Below are 20,802 nucleotides of genomic sequence, written 5' to 3' on the forward strand. Positions count from 1 at the left end.
CTTACCCGAAGCCTTACCCTAACCCGTCCCCTAATTCTAACCCGTACGCTAACACTAACCCGTACCCTAACACGTACGCTCACCCTAAACCGTTGTCGTAAACTGACTTGTCCCCTAAACCGTCCCCATCCCCTATCCCTAACCCTAACCATAACCCTAAACCTAACCCTTACCCGAAGCCTTACACTAACCCGTCCCCTAATCCTAACCCGTCCGCTAACACTAACCCGTACCCTAACACGTACGCTCACACTAAACCGTTGTCGTAAACTAACTTGTCCCCTAAACCGTCCCCATCCCCTAACCCTAACCCTAACCCTAACCCTAACCCTACCCCTTACCCGAAGCCTTACACTAACCCGTCCCCTAATCCTAACCCGTACGCTAACACTAACCCGTACCCTAACACGTACGCTGACCCTAAACCGTTGTCGTACCCTAACCTTTACCCTAAACTGTCCCCGTCCCATAACCCCAACCCTAACCCTAACCCTAACCCTAACACCTACCCGAAGCCTTACCCTAACCTGTCCCCTAATTCTAACCCGTACGCTAACAATAACACGTACCCTAACACGTACGCTCACCCTAAACCGTTGTCGTAAACTAACTTGTCCCCTAAACCGTCCCCATCCCCTAACCCTAACCCTAACCCTAACCCTAACCCTAACCCTTACCCGAAGCCTAACCCTAACCCGTCCCCTGTTCCTAACCCGTACGCTAACACTAACCCGTACCCTAACACGTACGCTGACCCTAAACCGTGGTCGTACCCTAACCTGTCCCCTAAAATGTCCCCGTGCCATAACCCTAACCCTAACCCTAACCCTAACCCTAACCCTTACCCGAAGCCTTACACTAACCCGTCCCCTAATACTAACCCGTACGCTAACACTAACCCATACCCTGACACTTACGCTCACCCTAAACCGTGGTCGTGCCCTAACCTGTCCCCTCAACTGTCCCCGTCCCCTAACCCTAACCCTACACCTAACACTAACCCTTACCCGAAGCCTTACCCTAACCCGTCCCCTAATCCTAACCCGTACGCTAACACTAACCCGTACCCTAACACGTATGCTTACCCTAAACCGTTGTCGTAAACTAACTTGTCCCCTAAACCGTCCCCATCCCCTAACCCTAACCCTAACCCTAACCCTAACCCTAACCCTTACCCGAAGCCTTACCCTAACCCGTCCCCTAATCCTAACACGTACGTTAACACTAAACCGTACCCTAACACGTACGCTGACCCTAAACCATGGTCGTACCCTAACCTGTCCCCTAAACCGTCCCCGTCCCCTAACCCTAACCCTAACCCTAACCCTTACCCGAAGCCTTACTCTAACCCGTCCCCTAATCCTAACCCGTACGCTAACACTAAACCATACTCTAACACGTACGCTCACCCTAAACCGTTGTCGTACCCTTACCTGTCCCCTAAACCATACCCGTCTCTAAACCTAACCCTAACCCTAATCCTAACCCTTACCCGAAGCCTTACCCTAACCCGTCCCCTAATCCTAACCTGTACGCTAACACTAACCCGTACCCTAACACGTACGCTCACAATAAACGGTTGTCGTACCCTAACCTATCCCCTAAACCGTCCCCGTCCCCTAACCCTAACCCTAAGCCTAACCCTAACCCTAACCGTTACCCGAAGCCTTACACTAACCCGTCCCCTAATCCTAACCCGTACGCTAACACTAACCCGTACCCTAACACGTACACTGACCCTAAACCGTTGTCGTACCCTATCCTGTCCCCTAAACTGTCCCCGTCCCATAAACCTAAACCTAACCCTAACCCTAACCCTTACCCGAAGCCTTACCCTAACCCGTCCCCTAATCCAAACCCGTACGCTAACACTAACGCGTACCCTAACACGTACGCTCACCCTAAACCGTTGTCGTACCCTAACCTGTCCCCTAAACCTTCCCCGTCCCCTAACCCTAAACCTAACCCTACCCCTAACCCTAACCGTTACCCGAAGCCTTACCCTAACCCGTCCCCTAATCCTAAACCTTACGCTAACACTAACCCGTACGCTAACACGTACGCTCACCCTAAACCGTTGTCGTAAACTAACTTGTCCCCTAAACCGTCCCCATCCCCTAACCCTAACCCTAACCCTAACCCTAACACTAACCCTTACCCGAAGCCTTACCCTAACCCGTCCCCTAATCCTAACCCGTACGCTAACACTAACACGTACCCTAACACGTACGCTGACCCTAAACCTTTGCGTACCCTAACCTGTCCCCTAAACTGTCCCCGTCCCATAACCCTAACCCTAACCCTAACCCTAACCCTAACCCTTACCCGAAGCCTTACCCTAACCCGTCCCCTAATCCTAACCCGTACGCTAACACTAACCCGTACCCTAACAGGTACGCTCACCCTAAACCGTTGTCGTACCCTAACCTGTCCCCTAAACCGTCCCCGTCACCTAACCCTAACCCTAACCCTACCCCTAACCCTAAACCTTACCCAAAACCTTACCCTAACCCGTCCCCTAATCCTAACCCGTACACTAAAACTAACCCGTACCCTAACACGTACGCTCACGCTAAACCGTTCTTGTACCCTAACCTGTCCCCTAAACCTTCCCCGTACCCTAACCCTAAACCTAACCCTACCCCTAACCCTAACCGTTACCCGAAGCCTTACCCTAACCCGTCCCGTAATCTTAACCCTTACGCTAACACTAACCCGTACCCTAACACGTACGCTCACCCTAAACCGTTGTCGTAAAATAACTTGTCCCCTAAACCGTCCCCATCCCCTAACCCTAACCCTAACCCTAACCCTAACCCTAACCCTTACCCGAAGCCTTACCCTAACCCGTCCCCTAATCCTAACCCGTACGCTAACACCCGTACCCTAACACGAACGCTCACCCTAAACCGTTGTCGAAAACTAACTTGTCCCCTAAAACGTCCCCATCCCCTAACCCTAACCCTAACCCTAACCCTAACCCTAACCCTTACCGGAAGCCTTACCCTAACCCGTCACCTAATCCTAACCCGTACGCTTACACTAACCCGTACCCTAACACGTACGCTGACCCTAAACCGTTGTCGTACCCTAACCTTTCCCCTAAACTGTCCCCGTCCCATAACCCCAACACTAACCCTAACCCTAACCCTAACCCTAACCCTAACCCTAACACTAACACGTACCCTAACACGTACGCTGACCCTAAACCTTTGCGTACCCTAACCTGTCCCCTAAACTGTCCCCGTCCCATAACCCTAACCCTAACCCTAACCCTAACCCTAACCCTTACCCGAAGCCTTACCCTAACCCGTCCCCTAATCCTAACCCGTACGCTAACACTAACCCGTACCCTAACACGTACGCTCACCCTAAACCGTTGTCGTACACTAACCTGTCCCCTAAACCGTCCCTGTCACCGAACCCTAACCCTAACCCTACCCCTAACCCTAACCCTTACCCGAAGCCTTACACTAACCCGTCCCCTAATACTAACCCGTACAATAACACTAACCCGTACCCTAACACGTACGCTCACCCTAATCCGTTGTTGTACGGTAACCTGTCCCCTAAACCTTCCCCGTACCCTAACCCTAAACCTAACCCTACCCCTAACCCTAACCGTTACCCGAAGACTTACCCTAACAAGTCCCCTAATCCTAACATTTACGCTAACACTAACCCGTACCCTAACACGAACACTCACCCTAAACCGTTGTCGTAAACTAACTTGTCCCCTAAACCGTCCCCATCCCCTAACCCTAACTCTAACCCTAACCCTAACCCTTACCCGAAGCCTTACCCTAACCCGTCCCTTAATTCTAACCCGTACGCAAACACTAACGCGTACCCTAACACGTACGCTCACCCTAAACCGTTGTCGTAAACTAACTTGTCCCCTAAACCGTCCCCATCCCCTAACCCTAAACCTAACCCTAACCCTAACCCTAACCCTTACCCGAAGCCTTACCCTAACCCGTCCCCTAATCCTAACCCGTACGCTAACACTAACCCGTACCCTAACACGTACGCTGACCCTAAACCGTTGTCGTACCCTAAGCTGTCCCCTAAACTGTCCCCGTGCCATAACCCTAACCCTAACCCTAACCCTAACCCTAACCCTTACCCGAAGCCTTACCCTAACCCGTCCCCTAATCCTAACCCGTACGCTAACACTAACCCGTACCCTAACACGTATGCTCACCCTAAACCGTTGTCGTGCCCTAACCTGTCCCCTAAACCGTCCCCGTCTCCTAACCCTAAACCTAACCCTACACCTAACCCTAACCCTTACCCGAAGCCTTACCCTAACCCGTCCCCTAATCCTAACCCGTACGCTAACACTAAACCGTACCCTAACACGTATGCTCACCCTAAACCGTTGTCGTAAACTAACTTGTCCCCTAAACAGTCCCCATCCCCTAACCCTAACCCTAACCCTAAGCCTAACCCTAACCCTTACCCGAAGCCTTACACTAACCGGTCCCCTAATCCTAACCCGTACGTTAACACTATCCCATACCCTAACACGTACGCTGACCCTAAACCATTGTCGTACCCTAACCTGTCCCCTAACCCGTCCCCGTCCCCTAACCCTAACCCTAACCCTAACCCTTACCCGAAGCCTTACAGTAACCCGTCTCCTAATCCTCTCCCGTACGCTAACACTAACCCGTAACCGAACACTTACGCTCACCCTAAACCGTTGTCGTACCCTAACCTGTCCCCTAAACCATCCCCGTCCTCTAACCCTAACCCTAACCCTAACCCTAACCCTTACCCGAAGCCTTACCCTAACCCGACCCCTAATCCTAACCGGTACGCTAACACTTACCCGTACCCTAACACGTACGCTCACAATAAACTGGTGTCGTACCCTAACCTATCCCCTAAACCGTCCCCATCCCCTAACCCTAACCCTAAGCCTAACCCTAACCCTAACCCTTACCCGAAGCCTTACCCTAACCTGTCCCCTAATATTAACCCGTACGCTAACACTAACCCGTACCCTAACACGTACACTGACCTTAAACCGTTGTCGTACCCTAACCTGTCCCCTAAACTGTCCCCGTCCCATAACCCTAACCCTAAACCTAACCCTTACCCGAAGCCTTACCCTAACCCGTCCCCTAATCCTAACCCGTACGCTAACACAAACCCGTACCCTAACACGTACGCTGACCCTAAACCGTTGTCGTACCCTAACCTGTCCTGTAAACCGTCCCCGTCCCCTAACCCTAACCCTAACCCTACCCCTAACCCTAACCCTTACCCGAAACCTTACCCTAACCCGTCCCCTAATCCTAACCCGTACGCTAACACTAACCCGTACCCTAACACTTACGCTGACCCTAAACCGTTGTCGTTCCCTAACCTGTCCCCTAAACTGTCCCCGTCCTGTAACCCTAACCCTAACCCTAACCCTAAGCCTAACACTTACCCGAAGCGTTACCCTAACCCGTCCCCTAATCCTAACCCGTAAGCTAGCACTAACCCTTACCCTAACACGTACGCTCACCCTAAACCGTTGTTGTACCCTAACCTGTCCTCTAAACCTTCCCCGTCCCCTAACCCTAAACCTAACCCTACCCCTAACCCTAACCGTTACCCAAAGCCTTACCCTAACCCGTACCCTAATCCTAACCCTTACGCTAACACTATCCCGTACCCTAACACGTACGCTCACCCTAAAACGTTGTCGTAAACTAACTTGTCCCCATACCATCCCCATCCCCTAACCCAAACCCTAACCCTTACCCGAAGCCTTACCCTAACCCGTCCCATAATCCTAACCCGTACGCTAACACCCGTACCCTAACACGAACCCTCACCCGAAACCGTTGTCGTAAACTAACTTGTCCCCTAAACTGTCCCCATCCCCTAACCCTAACCCTAACCCTAACCCTAACCCTAACCCTTACCCGAAGCCTTACCCTAACCCGTCCCCTAATCCTAAACCGTACGCAAACACTAACCCGTACCTTAACACGTACGCTGACCCTAAACCGTTGTCGTACCCTAACCTTTCCCCTAAACTGTCCCTGTCCCATAACCCCAACCCTAACCCTAACCCTAACCCTAACCCTAACACTTACCCGAAGCCTTACCCTAACCCGTCCCCTAATTCTAACCCGTACGCTAACACTAACCCGTACCCTAACACGTAGGCTCACCCTAAACCTTTGTCGTAAACTAACTTGTCCCCTAAACCGTCCCCATCCCCTAACCCTAACCCTAACCCTAACCCTAACCCTAACCGTTACCCGAAGCCTTACCCTAACCCGTCCCCTAATCCTAACCCTTACGCTAACACTAACCCGTACCCTAACACGTACGCTGACCCTAAACTGTTGTCGTACCCTAACCTTTCCCCTAAACTGTACCCGTCCCATAACCCCAACCCTAACCCTAACCCTAACCCTACACCTAAGCCTAACCCTTACCCGAAGCCTTACCCTAACCCGTCCCCTGATTCTAACCCGTACTCTAACACTAACCCGTACCCTAACACGTACGCTCACCCTAAACCGTTGTCGTAAACTAACTTGTCCCCTAAACCATCCCCATCCCCTAACCCTAACCCTAACCCTAACCCTAACCCTACCCCTTACCCGAAGCCTTACCCTAACCCGTCCCCTAATCCTAACCCGTACGCTAACACTAACCCGTACCCTGACATGTACGCTCACCCTAAACCGTTGTCGTAAACTAACTTGTCCCCTAAACAGTCCCCATCCCCTAACCCTAACCCTAACCCTAAGCCTAACCCTTACCCCAAGCCTTACCCTAACACGTCCCCTAATCCTAACCCGTACGCTAACACTAACCCGTACCCTAACACGTACGCTGACCCTAAACCGTTGTCATACCCTAACCTGTCCCCTAAACTGTCCCCGTGCCTTAACCCTAACCCTAACCCTAACCCTAACCCTAACCCTTACCCGAAGCCTTACACTAACCCGTCCCCTATTCCTAACCCGTACGTTAACACTAACCCGTACCCTAACACGTACGCTGACCCTAAAACATTGTCGTACCCTAACCTGTCCCCTAAACCGTCCCCGTCCCCTAAACCTAACCCTAACCCTAACCCTTACCGGAAGCCTTACCCTAACCTGTCCCCTAATCCTAACCCGTATGCTAACACTAACCCGTACCCTAACACGTACGCTCACCCTAAACCGTTGTCGTACCCTAACCTGTCCCCTAAACCATCCCCGTCCTCTAACCCTAAACCTAACCCTAACCCTAACCCTAACCCTTACCCGAAGCCTTACCCTACCCCGTCCCCTAATCCTAACCCGTACGCTAACACTAACCCGTACCCTAACACGTATGCTCACAATAAACTGTTGTCGTACCCTAACCTATCCCCTAAACCGTCCCCGTCCCCTAACCCTAACCCTAAGCCTAACACTCACCCTAACCATTACCCGAAGCCTTACCCTAACCCGTCCCCTAATACTAACCCGTACGCTATCACTAACCCGTACTCTAACACGTACGCTCACCCTAAACCGTTGTCGTAAACTAACTTGTCCCCTAAACCGTCCCCATTCCCTAACCCTAACCCTAACCCTAACCCTAACCCTAACCCTTACCCGAAGCCTTACCCTAACCCGTCCCCTAATCCTAACCCGTACGCTAACACTGACCCGTACCCTAACATGTACGCTCACCCTAAACCGTTGTCGTACCCTAACCTGTCCCATAAACCGTCCCCGTCCCCTAACCCTAACCCAAACCCTACCCCTAACCTTTACCCTTACCCGAAGCCTTACCCTAACCCGTCCCCTAATCCTAACCCGTACGCTAACACTAACCCATACCCTAACACGTACGCTCACCCTAAACCGTTGTCATACCCTAACCTGTCCCCTAAACCTTCCCCGTCCCCTAAACCTAAACCTAACCCTACCCCTAACCCTAACCGTTACCCGAAGCCTTACCCTAACCCGTCCCCTAAGCCTAACCCTTACGCTAACACTAACCCGTGCCCTAACACGTATGCTCACCCTAAACCGTTGTCGTAAACTAACTTGTCCCCTAAACCGTCCCCATCCCCTAACACTAACCCTAACCCTAACCCTAACCCTAACCCTTACCCGAAGCCTTACCCTAACCCGTCCCTTAATCCTAACCCGTACGCTAACACTAACCCGTACCCTAACACGTACGCTGACCCTAAACCGTTGTCGTACCCTAACCTGTTCCCTAAACTGTCCCCGTGCCATATCCCTAACCCTAACCCTAACATTAACCCTAACACTTACCCGAAGCCTTACCCTAACCCGTCCCCTAATCCTAACCCGTACGCTAACACTAACCCGTACCCTAACACGTACGCTGACCCTAAACCGTTGTCATACCCTAACCTGACCCCTAAACTGTCCCCGTGCCTTAACCCTAACCCTAACCCTAACCCTAACCCTAACCCTTACCCGAAGCCTTACACTAACCCGTCCCCTATTCCTAACCCGTACGTTAACACTAACCCGTACCCTAACACGTACGCTGACCCTAAAACATTGTCGTATCCTAACCTGTCCCCTAAACCGTCCCCGTCCCCTAAACCTAACCCTAACCCTAACCCTTACCGGAAGCCTTACCCTAACCTGTCCCCTAATCCTAACCCGTATGCTAACACTAACCCGTACCCTAACACGTACGCTCACCCTAAACCGTTGTCGTACCCTAACCTGTCCCCTAAACCATCCCCGTCCTCTAACCCTAAACCTAACCCTAACCCTAACCCTAACCCTTACCCGAAGCCTTACCCTAGCCCGTCCCCTAATCCTAACCCGTACGCTAACACTAACCCGTACCCTAACACGTATGCTCACAATAAACTGTTGTCGTACCCTAACCTATCCCCTAAACCGTCCCCGTCCCCTAACCCTAACCCTAAGCCTAACACTCACCCTAACCATTACCCGAAGCCTTACCCTAACCCGTCCCCTAATACTAACCCGTACGCTATCACTAACCCGTACCCTAACACGTACGCTCACCCTAAACCGTTGTCGTAAACTAACTTGTCCCCTAAACCGTCCCCATTCCCTAACCCTAACCCTAACCCTAACCCTAACCCTAACCCTTACCCGAAGCCTTACCCTAACCCGTCCCCTAATCCTAACCCGTACGCTAACACTGACCCGTACCCTAACATGTACGCTCACCCTAAACCGTTGTCGTACCCTAACCTGTCCCATAAACCGTCCCCGTCCCCTAACCCTAACCCAAACCCTACCCCTAACCTTTAACCTTACCCGAAGCCTTACCCTAACCCGTCCCCTAATCCTAACCCGTACGCTAACACTAAACCATACCCTAACACGTACGCTCACCCTAAACCGTTGTCATACCCTAACCTGTCCCCTAAACCTTCCCCGTCCCCTAAACCTAAACCTAACCCTACCCCTAACCCTAACCGTTACCCGAAGCCTTACCCTAACCCGTCCCCTAAGCCTAACCCTTACGCTAACACTAACCCGTGCCCTAACACGTATGCTCACGCTAAACCGTTGTCGTAAACTAACTTGTCCCCTAAACCGTCCCCATCCCCTAACACTAACCCTAACCCTAACCCTAACCCTAACCCTTACCCGAAGCCTTACCCTAACCCGTCCCTTAATCCTAACCCGTACGCTAACACTAACCCGTACCCTAACACGTACGCTGACCCTAAACCGTTGTCGTACCCTAACCTGTTCCCTAAACTGTCCCCGTGCCATATCCCTAACCCTAACCCTAACATTAACCCTAACACTTACCCGAAGCCTTACCCTAACCCGTCCCCTAATCCTAAACCGTACGCTAACACTAACCCGTACCCTAACACATATGCTCACCCTAAACCGTTGTCGTGCCCTAACCTATCCCCTAAACCGTCCCCGTCCCCTAACCCTAACCCTAACCCTACACCTAACCCTAACCCTTACCCGAAGCCTTACCCTAACCCGTCCCCTAATCCTAACCCGTACGCTAACACTAACCCGTACCCTAACACGTATGCTCACCCTAAACCGTTGTCGTAAACTAACTTGTCCCCTAAACCGTCCCCATCACCTAACCCTAACCCTAACCCTAACCTTGACCCTAAACCTTACCCGAAGCCTTACACTAACCCGTCCCCTAATCCTAACCCGTACGTTAACACTAACCCGTACCCTAACACGTACGCGGACCCTAAACCATTGTCGTACCCTAACCTGTCCCCTAAACCGTCCCCGGCCCCTAACCCTAACCCTAACCCTAACCCTTACCGGAAACCTTACCCTAACCCGTCCCCTAATCCTAACCCGTACGCTAACACTAACCCGTACCCTAACACGTACGCTCACCCTAAACCGTTTTCGTACCCTAACCTGTCCCCTGAACCATCCCCATCCTCTAACCCTAAACCTAACCCTAACCCTAACCCTAAACCTTACCCGAAGCCTTACACTAACCCGTCCCCTAATCCTAACCCGTACGCTAACACTAACCCGTACCCTAACACGTAAGCTCACAATAAACTGTTGTCGTACCCTAACCTATCCCCTAAACCGTCCCCGTCCCCTAACCCTAAACCTAATCCTAACCCTAACCCTAATCATTACCCGAAGTCCTACCCTAACGCGTCCCCTAATACTAACCCGTACGCTAACCCGTACCCTAACACGTACGCTCACCCTAAACCGTTGTCGTAAACTAACTTGTCCCCTAAACCGTCCCCATCCCCTAACCCTAACCCTAACCCTAACCCTAACCCTTACCTGAAGCCTTACCCTAACCCGTACCGTAATCCTAACCCGTACGCTAACACTAACCCGTACCCTAACACGTACGCTGACCCTAAATCGTTGTCATACCCTAACCTGTCCCCTAAACTGTACCAGTCCCGTAACCCTAACCCTAACCCTAACCCTAACCCTAACACTTACCCGAAGCCTTACACTAACCCGTCCCCTAATCCTAACCCGTACGCTAACACTAACCCTTACCCTAACACGTACGCTCAACCTAAACCGTTGTCGTACCCTAACCTGTCCCCTAAACCTTCCCCGTGCCCTAACCCTAAACCTAACCCTACCCCTAACCCTAACCGTTACCCGAAGCCTTACCCTAACCCGTCCCCTAATCCTAACCCGTACGCTAACACTAACCCGTACCCTAACACGTACGCTCACCCTAAACCGTTGTCGTAAACTAACTTGTCCCCTACACCGTCCCCATCCCCTCAGCCTATCCCTAACCCTAACCCTAGCCCTTACCCGAAGCCTTACCCTAACCCGTCCCCTAATCCTAACCCGTACGCTAACACTAACCCGTACCCTAACACGAACGCTCACCCTAAACCATTGTCGTAAACTAACTTGTCCCCTAAACCGTCCCCATACCCTAACCCTAACCCTAACCCTAACCCTAACCCTAACCCTTACCCGAAGCCTTACCCTAACCCGTCCCCTAATCCTAACCCGTACGCTAACACTAACCCGTACCCTAACACGTACGCTCACCCTAAACCGTTGTCGTACCCTAACCTGTGCCCTAAACCTTCCCCGTCCCCTAACCCTAAACCTACCCCTACCCCTAACCCTAACCGTTACCCGAAGCCTTGCCCTAACCCGTCCCCTAATCCTAACCCTTACGCTAACACTAACCCATACCCTAACACGTACGCTCACCCTAAACCGTTGTCGTAAACTAACTTGTCCCCTAAACCGTCCCCATTCCCTAACCCTAACCCTAACACTAACCCTAACCCTAACCCTTACCCGAAGCCTTGCCCTAACCCGTCCCTTAATCCTAACCCGTACGCTAACACCCGTACCCTAACACGAACGCTCACCCTAAACCGTTGTCGTAAACTAACTTGTCCCCTAAACCGTCCCCATCCCCTAACCCTAACCCTAACCCTAACCCTAACCCTAGCCCTTACCCGAAGCCTTACCCTAACCCGTCCCCTAATCCTAACCCGTACGTTAACACTAACCCGTACCCTGACACGTACGCTGACCTTAAACCGTTGTCGTACCCTAAACTTTCCCCTAAACTGTCCCCGTCCCATAACCCCAACCCTAACCCTAACCCCAACCCTAAACCTAACCCTAACCCTTACCCGAAGCCTTACCCTAACACGTCCCCTAATTCTAACCCGTACGCTTACACTAACCCGTACCCTAACACGTACGCTCACCCTAAACCGTTGTCGTACACTAACCTGTCCCCTAAACTGTCCCCGTCCCATAACCCTAACCCTAAGCCTAACCCTAACCCTAACCCTTACCCGAAGCCTTACCCTAACCCGTCCCCTAATCCTAACCCGTACGGTAACACTATCCCGTACCCTAACAAGTACACTCACCCTAAACCGTTGTCGTACCCTAACCTGTCCCCTAAACCGTCCCCGTCACCGAACCCTAACCCTAACCCTACCCCTAAGCCTAACCCTAACCCGAAGCCTTACACTAACCCGTCCCCTAATCCTAACCCGTACAATAACACTAACCCGTACCCTAACACGTCCGCTCACCCTAAACCGTTGTTGTACCCTAACCTGTCCCCTAAACCTTCCCCGTACCCTAAACCTAAACCTAACCCTAACCCTAACCCTTACCCGAAGCCTTACCCTAACCCGTCCCCTAATTCTAACCCGTACGCTAACACTAACCCGTACCCTAACACGTACGCTCACCCTAAACCGTTGTCGTAAACTAACTTGTCCCCTAAACCGTCCCCATCCCCTAACCCTAACACTAACCCTAACCCTAACCCTAACCCTTACCCGAAGCCTTACCCTAACCCGTCCCCTAATCCTAACCCGTACGCTAACACTAACCCGTAACCTAACACGTATGCTGACCCTAAACCGTTGTCGTACCCTAACCTGTCCCCTAAACTGTCCTCGTCCCATAACCCTAACCCTAACCCTAACCCTAACCCTAACCCTTACCCGAAGCCTTACCCTAACCCGTCCCCTAATCCTAACCCGTACGCTAACACTAACCCGTACCCTAACACGTACGCTCACCCTAAACCGTTGTCGTACCCTAACCTGTCCCCTAAACCGTCCCCGTCACCTAACCCTAACCCTAACCCTACCCCTATCCATAACCCTTACCCAAAGCCTTACCCTAACCCGTCCCCTAATCCTAACCCGTACGCTAACACTAACCCGTACCCTAACACGTACGCTCACCCTAAACCGTTCTTGTACCCTAACCTGTCCCCTAAACCTTCCCCGTACCCTAACCCTAAACCTAACCCTACCCCTAACCCTAACCGTTACCCGAAGCCTTACCCTAACCCGTCACGTAATCCTAACCCTTACGCTAACACTAACCCGTACCCTAACACGTACGCTCACCCTAAACCGTTGTCGTAAACTAACTTGTCCCCTAAACCGTCCCCATCCCCTAACCCTAACCCTAACCCTAACCCTAACCCTAACCCTTACCCGAAGCCTTACCCTAACCCGTCCCCTAATCCTAACCCGTACGCTAACACCCGTACCCTAACACGAACGCTCACCCTAAACCGTTGTCGAAAACTAACTTGTCCCCTAAAACGTCCCCATCCCCTAACCCTAACCCTAACCCTAACCCTAACCCTAACCCTTGCCGGAAGCCTTACCCTAACCCGTCCCCTAATCCTAACCCGTACGCTTACACTAACCCGTACCCTAACACGTACGCTGACCCTAAACCGTTGTCGTACCCTAACCTTTCCCCTAAACTGTCCCCGTCCCATAACCCCAACCCTAACCCTAACCCTAACCCTAACCCTTACCCGAAGCCTTACCCTAACCCGGCCCCTAATTCTAACCCATACGCTAACATTAACCCGTACCCTAACACGTACGCTCACCCTAAACCGTTGTCGTAAACTAACTTGTCCCCTAAACCCTCCCCATCCCCTAACCCTAACCCTAACCCTAACCCTAACCCTAACCCTTACCCGAAGCCTTACCCTAACCCGTATCCTAATCCTAACCCGTTCGCTAACACTAACCCGTACCCTAACAAGTACGCTCACCCTAAACCGTTGTCGTACCCTAACCTGTCCCCTAAACCGTCCCCGTCACCGAACCCTAACCCTAACCCTAACCCTAACCATAACCCTAACCCTAACCCTAACCCTAACCCGTACAATAACACTAACCCGTACCCTAACACGTACGCTCACCCTAATCCGTTGTTGTACCCTAACCTGTCCCCTAAACCTTCCCCGTACCCTAACCCTAAACCTAACCCTACCCCTAACCCTAACCTTTACCCGAAGCCTTACCCTAACGAGTCCCCTAATCCTAACACTTACGCTAACACTAACCCGTACCCTAACACGTACGCTCACCCTAAACCGTTGTCGTAAACTAACTTTTCCCCTAAACCGTCCCCATCCCCTAACCCTAACCCTAACCCTAACCCTAACCCTTACCCGAAGCCTTACCCTAAGCCGTCCGCTAATTCTAACCCGTACGCTAACACCCGTACCCTAACACGAACACTCACCCTAAACCGTTGTCGTAAACTAACTTGTCCCCTTAACCGTCCCCATCCCCTAACCCTAACCCTAACCCTTACCCGAAGCCTTCCCCTAACCCGTCCACTAATTCTAACCCGTACGCAAACACTAACCCGTACCCTAACACGTACGCTCACCCTAAACCGTTGTCGTAAACTAACTTGTCCCCTAAACCGTCCCCATCCCCTAACCCTAAACCTAACCCTAACCCTAACCCTAACCCTTACCCGAAGCCTTCCCCTAACCCGTCCCCAATCCTAACCCGTACGCTAACACTAAGCCGTACCCTAACACGTACGCTGACCCTAAACCGTTGTCGTACCCTAACCTGTCCCCTAAACTGTCCCCGTCTCATAACCCTAACCCTAACCCTAACCCTAACCCTAACCCTTACCAGAACCTTACCCTAACCCGTCCCCTAATCCTAACCCGTACGCTAACACTAACCCGTACCCTAACACATACGCTCACCCTAAACCGTTGTCGTACCCTAACCTGTCCCCTAAACCGTCCCCGTCACCTAACCCTAACCCTAACACTTACCCAAAGCCTTACCCTAAACCGTCCCCTAATCCTAACCCGTACCCTAACACGTACGCTCGCCCTAAACCGTTGTTGTACCCTAACCTGTCACCTAAACCTTCCCCGTACCCTAACCCTAAACCTAACCCTACCCCTAACCCTAACCGTTACCCGAAGCCTTACCCTAACGAGTCCCCTAATTCTAACACTTAGGCTAACACTAACCCGTACCCTAACACGTACGCTCAACCTAAACCCTTGTCGTAAACGAACTTGTCCCCTAAACCGTCCCCATTCCCTAACCCTAACCCTAACCCTAACCCTAACCCTTACCCGAAGCCTTACCCTAACCCGTCACCTAATTCTAACCCGTACGCTAACACCCGTACCCTAACACGAACGCTCACCCTAAACCGTTGTCGTAAACTAACTTGTCCCCTACACGTCCCCATCCCCTAACCCTAACCCTAACCCTAACCCTAAACCTTACCCGAAGCCTTACCCTAACCCGTCCCCTAATTCTAACCCGTACGCAAACACTAAACCGTACCCTAACACGTACGCTCACCCTAAGCCGTTGTCGTAAACTAACTTGTCCCCTAAACCGTCCCCATCCCCTAACCCTATACCTAACCCTAACCCTAACCCTTACCCGAAGCCGTACCGTATCCCGTCCCCTAATCCTAACCCGTACGCTAACACTAACCCGTACCCTAACCCGTACGCTCACCCTAAACCGTTGTCGTACCCTAACCTGTCCCCTAAACCGTCCCCGTCACCTAACCCTAACCCTAACCCTACCCCTAACCCTAACCCTGACTCAAAGCCTTACCCTAACCCGTCCCCTAATCCTAACCCGTACGCTAACACTAACCCGTACCCTAACACGTACGCTCACCCTAAACCGTTGTCGTACCCTAACCTGTCCCCTAAACCGTCCCCGTCACCGAACCCTAACCCTAACCCTACCCCTAAACCTAACCCTTACCCAAAGCCTTACCCTAACCCGTCCCCTAATCCTAACCCGTACGCTAACACTAACCCGTACCCTAACACGAACGCTCACCCTAAACCGTGGTCGTAAACTAACTTGTCCCCTAAACCGTCCCCATCCCCTAACCCTAACCCTAACCCTAACCCTTACCCGAAGCCTTACCTAACCCGTCCCCTAATCCTAACCCGTACGCTAACACTAACCCGTACCCTAACACGTACGCTGACCCTAAACCGTTGTCGTACCCTAAGCTGTCCCCTAAACTGTCCCCGTGCCATAACACTAACCCTAACCCTAACCCTAACCCTAACCCTTACCTGAAGCCTTACCCTAACCCGTCCCCTAATCCTAACCCGTACGCTTACACTAACCCGTACCCTAACACGTACGCTCACCCTAAACCGTTGTCGTGCCCTAACCTGTCCCCTAAACCGTCCCCGTCTCCTAACCCTAAACCTAACCCTACACTTAACCCTAACCCTTACCCGAAGCCTTACCCTAACCCGTCCCCTAATCCTAACCCGTACGCTAACACTAAACCGTACCCTAACACGTATGCTCACCCTGAACCGTTGTCGTAAACTAACTTGTCCCCTAAACCGTCCCCATCCCCTAACCCTAACCCTAACCCTAAGCCTAACCCTAACCCTTACCCGAAGCCTTACACTAACCCGTCCCCTAATCCTAACCCGTACGTTAACACTAACCCATACCCTAACACGTACGCTGACCCTAAACCATTGTCGTCCCCTAACCTGTCCACTAACCCGTCCCCGTCCCCTAACCCTAACCCTAACCCTAACCCTTACCCGAAGCCTTACACTAACCCGTCCCCTAATCCTCACCCGTAGGCTAACACTAACCCGTAACCGAACACTTACGCTCACCCTAAATCGTTGTCGTGCCCTAACCTGTCCCCTAAACCATCCCCGTCCTCTAACCCTAACCCTAACCCTAACCCTAACCCTTACCCGAAGCCTTACCCTAACCCGACCCCTAATCCCAACCCGTACGCTAACACTAACCCGTACCCTAACACGAACGCTCACAATAAACTGTTGTCATACCCTAACCTATCCCCTAAACCGTCCCCATCCCCTAACCCTAACCCTAACCCTAACCCTAACCCTAACCCTTACCCGAAGCCTTACCCTAACACGTCCCCTAATATTAACCCGTACGCTAACAATAACCCGTACCCTAACACGTACACTGTCCCTAAACCGTTGTCGTACCCTAACCTGTCCCCTAAACTGTCCCCGTCCCATAACCCTAACCCTAAACCTAACCCTTACCCGAAGGCTTACACTAACCCGTCCCCTAATTCTAACACGTACGCTAACACTAACCCGTACCCTAACACGTACACTGACCCTAAACCGTTGTCGTACCCTAACCTGTCCTGTAAACCGTCCCCGTCCCCTAACCCTAACCCTAACAGTAACCCTTACCGGAAGCCTTACCCTAACCCGTCCCCTAATCCTAACCCGTACGCTAACACTAACCCGTACCCTAACACGTACGCTTACCCTAAACCGTTGTCGTACCCTAACCTGTCGCCTAAACCGTCCCCGTGCCTTAACCCTAACCCTAACCCTAAACCTAACCCTAACCCTTACCCGAAGCCTTACACTAAACCGTCCCCTATTCCTAACCCGTACGTTAACACTAACCCATACCCTAACACATACGCTGACCCTAAAACATTGTCGTACCCTAACCTGTCCCCTAAACCGTCCCCGTCCCCTAACCCTAACCCTAACCCTAACCCTTACTGGAAGCCTTACCCTAACCCGTCCCCTAATCCTAACCCGTACGCTAACACTAACCCGTACCCTAACACGTACGCTCACCCTAAACCGTTGTCGTACACTAACCTGTCCCCTAAACCATCCCCGTCCTCTAACCCTAAACCTAACCCTAACCCTAACCCTAACCCTTACCAGAAGCCTTACCCTAACCCGTCACCTAATCCTAACCCGTACGCTAACACTAACCCGTACCCTAACACGTATGCTCACAATAAACTGTTGTCGTACCCTAACCTATCCCCTAAACCGTCCCCGTTCCCTAACCCTAACCCTAAGCCTAACCCTCAACCTAACCATTACCCGAAGCCTTACACTAACCCGTGCCCTAACCCTAACCCGAACGTTAACACTAACCCGTACCCTAACACGTACACTCACAATAAACTGTTGTCGTACCCTAACCTATCCCCTAAACCGTCCTCGTCCCCAACCCTAACCCTAAGCCTAACCCTAACCCTAACCCTTACCCGAATCCTTACCCTAACACGTCCCCTAATACTAACCCGTACGCTAACACTAACCCGTACCCTAACACGTACGCTCACCCTAAACCGTTGTCGTACCCTAACCTGTCCCCTAAACCGTCCCCGTCCCCTAACCCTAACCCAAACCCTACCCCTAACCTTAACCCTTACACGAAACCTTACCCTAACCCGTCCCCTAATCCTAACCCGTACGCTAACACTAACCCATACCCTAACACGTACGCTCACCCTAAACCGTTGTCATACCCTAACATGTCCCCTAAACCTTCCCCGTCCCCTAAACCTAAACCTAACCCTACCCCTAACCCTAACCGTTACCCGAAGCCTTACCCTAACCCGTCCCCTAATCCTAACCCGTACGCTAACACCCGTACCCTAACACGAACGCTCACCCTAAACCGTTGTCGTAAACTAACTTGTCCCCTAAACCGTCCCCATCCCCTAACCCTAACCCTAACCCTACCCCTAACCCTTACCCGAAGCCTTCCCCTATCCCGTCCCCTAATCCTAAACTGTACGCAAACACTAACCCGTACCCTAACACGTACGCTGACCCTAAACCGTTGTCGTACCCTAAACTTTCCCCTAAACTGTCCCCGTCCCATAACCCCAACCCTAACCCTAACCCTAACCCTAACCCTAACACTTACCCGAAGCCTTACCCTAACCTGTCCCCTAATTCTAACCCGTACGCTAACACTAACCCGTACCCTAACACGTACGCTCACCCTAAAACTTTGTCGTAAACTAACTTGTCCCCTAAACCGTCCCCATCCCCTAACCCTAACCCTAACCCTAACCCTAACCCTAACCCTTACCCGAAGCCTTACCCTAACCCGTCCCCTAATCCTAACCCGTACGCTAACACTAACCCGTACCCTAACACGTACACTCACCCTAAACCTTTGTCGTAAACTAACTTGTCCCCTAAACCGTCCCCATCCCCTAACCCTAACCCTAACCCTAACCCTAACCCTAACCCTTACCCGAAGCCTTACCCTAACCCGTCCCTTAATCCTAACCCGAACGCTAACACTAACTCGTACCCTAACACGTACGCTAACCCTAAACCGTTGTCGTACCCTAACCTGTCCCCTAAACTGTCCCCGTGCCATATCCCTAACCCTAACCCTAACATTAACCCTAACACTTACCCGAAGCCTTACCCTAACCCATCCCCTAATACTAAACCGAACGCTAACACTAACCCGTACCCTAACACATATGCTCACCCTAAACCGTTGTCGTGCCCTAACCTATCCCCTAAACCGTCCCCATCCCCTAACCCTAACACTAACCCTAACCCTAACCCTAACCCTTACCCGAAGCCTTACCCTAACACGTCCCCTAATCCTAACCCGTACGCTAACACTAACCCGTACCCTAACACGTACGCTGACCCTAAACCGTTGTCGTACCCTAACCTGTCCCCTAAACTGTCCCCGTGCCTTAACCCTAACCCTAACCCTAACCCTAACCCTAACCCTTACCCGAAGCCTTACCCTAACCCGTCCCCTAAGCCTAAAGCTTACGCTAACACTAACCCGTATCCTAACACGTACGCTCACCCTAAACCGTTGTCGTAAACTAACTTGTCCCCTAAACCGTCCCCATCCCCTAACACTAACCCTAACCCTAACCCTTACCCGAAGCCTTACCCTAACCCGTCCCCTAATCCTAACCCGTACGCTAACACCCGTACCCTAAAACGAACGCTCACCCTAAACCGTTGTCGTAAACTAACTTGCCCCCTAAACCGTCCCCATCCCCTAACCCTAACCCTAACCCTAACCCTAACCCTTACCCGAAGCCTTACCCTAACCCGTCCCCTAATCCTAACCCGTACGCAAACACTAACCCGTACCCAAACACGTACACTGACACTAAACCGTTGTCGTACCCTAACCTTTCCCCTAAACTGTCCCCGTCCCATAACCCCAACCCTAACCCTAACCCTAACACTTACCCGAAGCCTTACCCTAACCCGTCCCCTAATTCTAACCCGTACGCTAACACTAACCCTTACCCTAACACGTACGCTCACCCTAAACCTTTGTCGTAAACTAACTTGTCCCCTCAACCGTCCCCATCCCCTAACCCTAACCCTAACCCTAACCCTTACCCGAAGCCTTACCCTAACCCGTCCCTTAATCCTAACCCGTACGCTAACATTAACTCGTACCCTAACACGTACGCTGACCCTAAACCGTTGTCGTACACTAACCTGTCCCCTAAACTGTCCCCGTGCCATATCCCTAACCCTAACCCTAACATTAACCCTAACACTTACCCGAAGCCTTACCCTAACCCGTCCCCTAATCCTAAACCGTACGCTAACACTAACCCGTACCCTAACACATATGCTCACCCTAAACCGTTGTCGTGCCCTAACCTATCCCCTAAACCGTCCCCGTCCCCTAACCCTAACCCTAACCCTACACCTAACCCTAACCCTTACCCGAAGCCTTACCCTAACCCGTCC

Source organism: Phocoena phocoena, chromosome 10, assembly GCF_963924675.1.
Source record: "Phocoena phocoena chromosome 10, mPhoPho1.1, whole genome shotgun sequence".
In the NCBI taxonomy this organism is placed as follows: domain Eukaryota; kingdom Metazoa; phylum Chordata; class Mammalia; order Artiodactyla; family Phocoenidae; genus Phocoena; species Phocoena phocoena.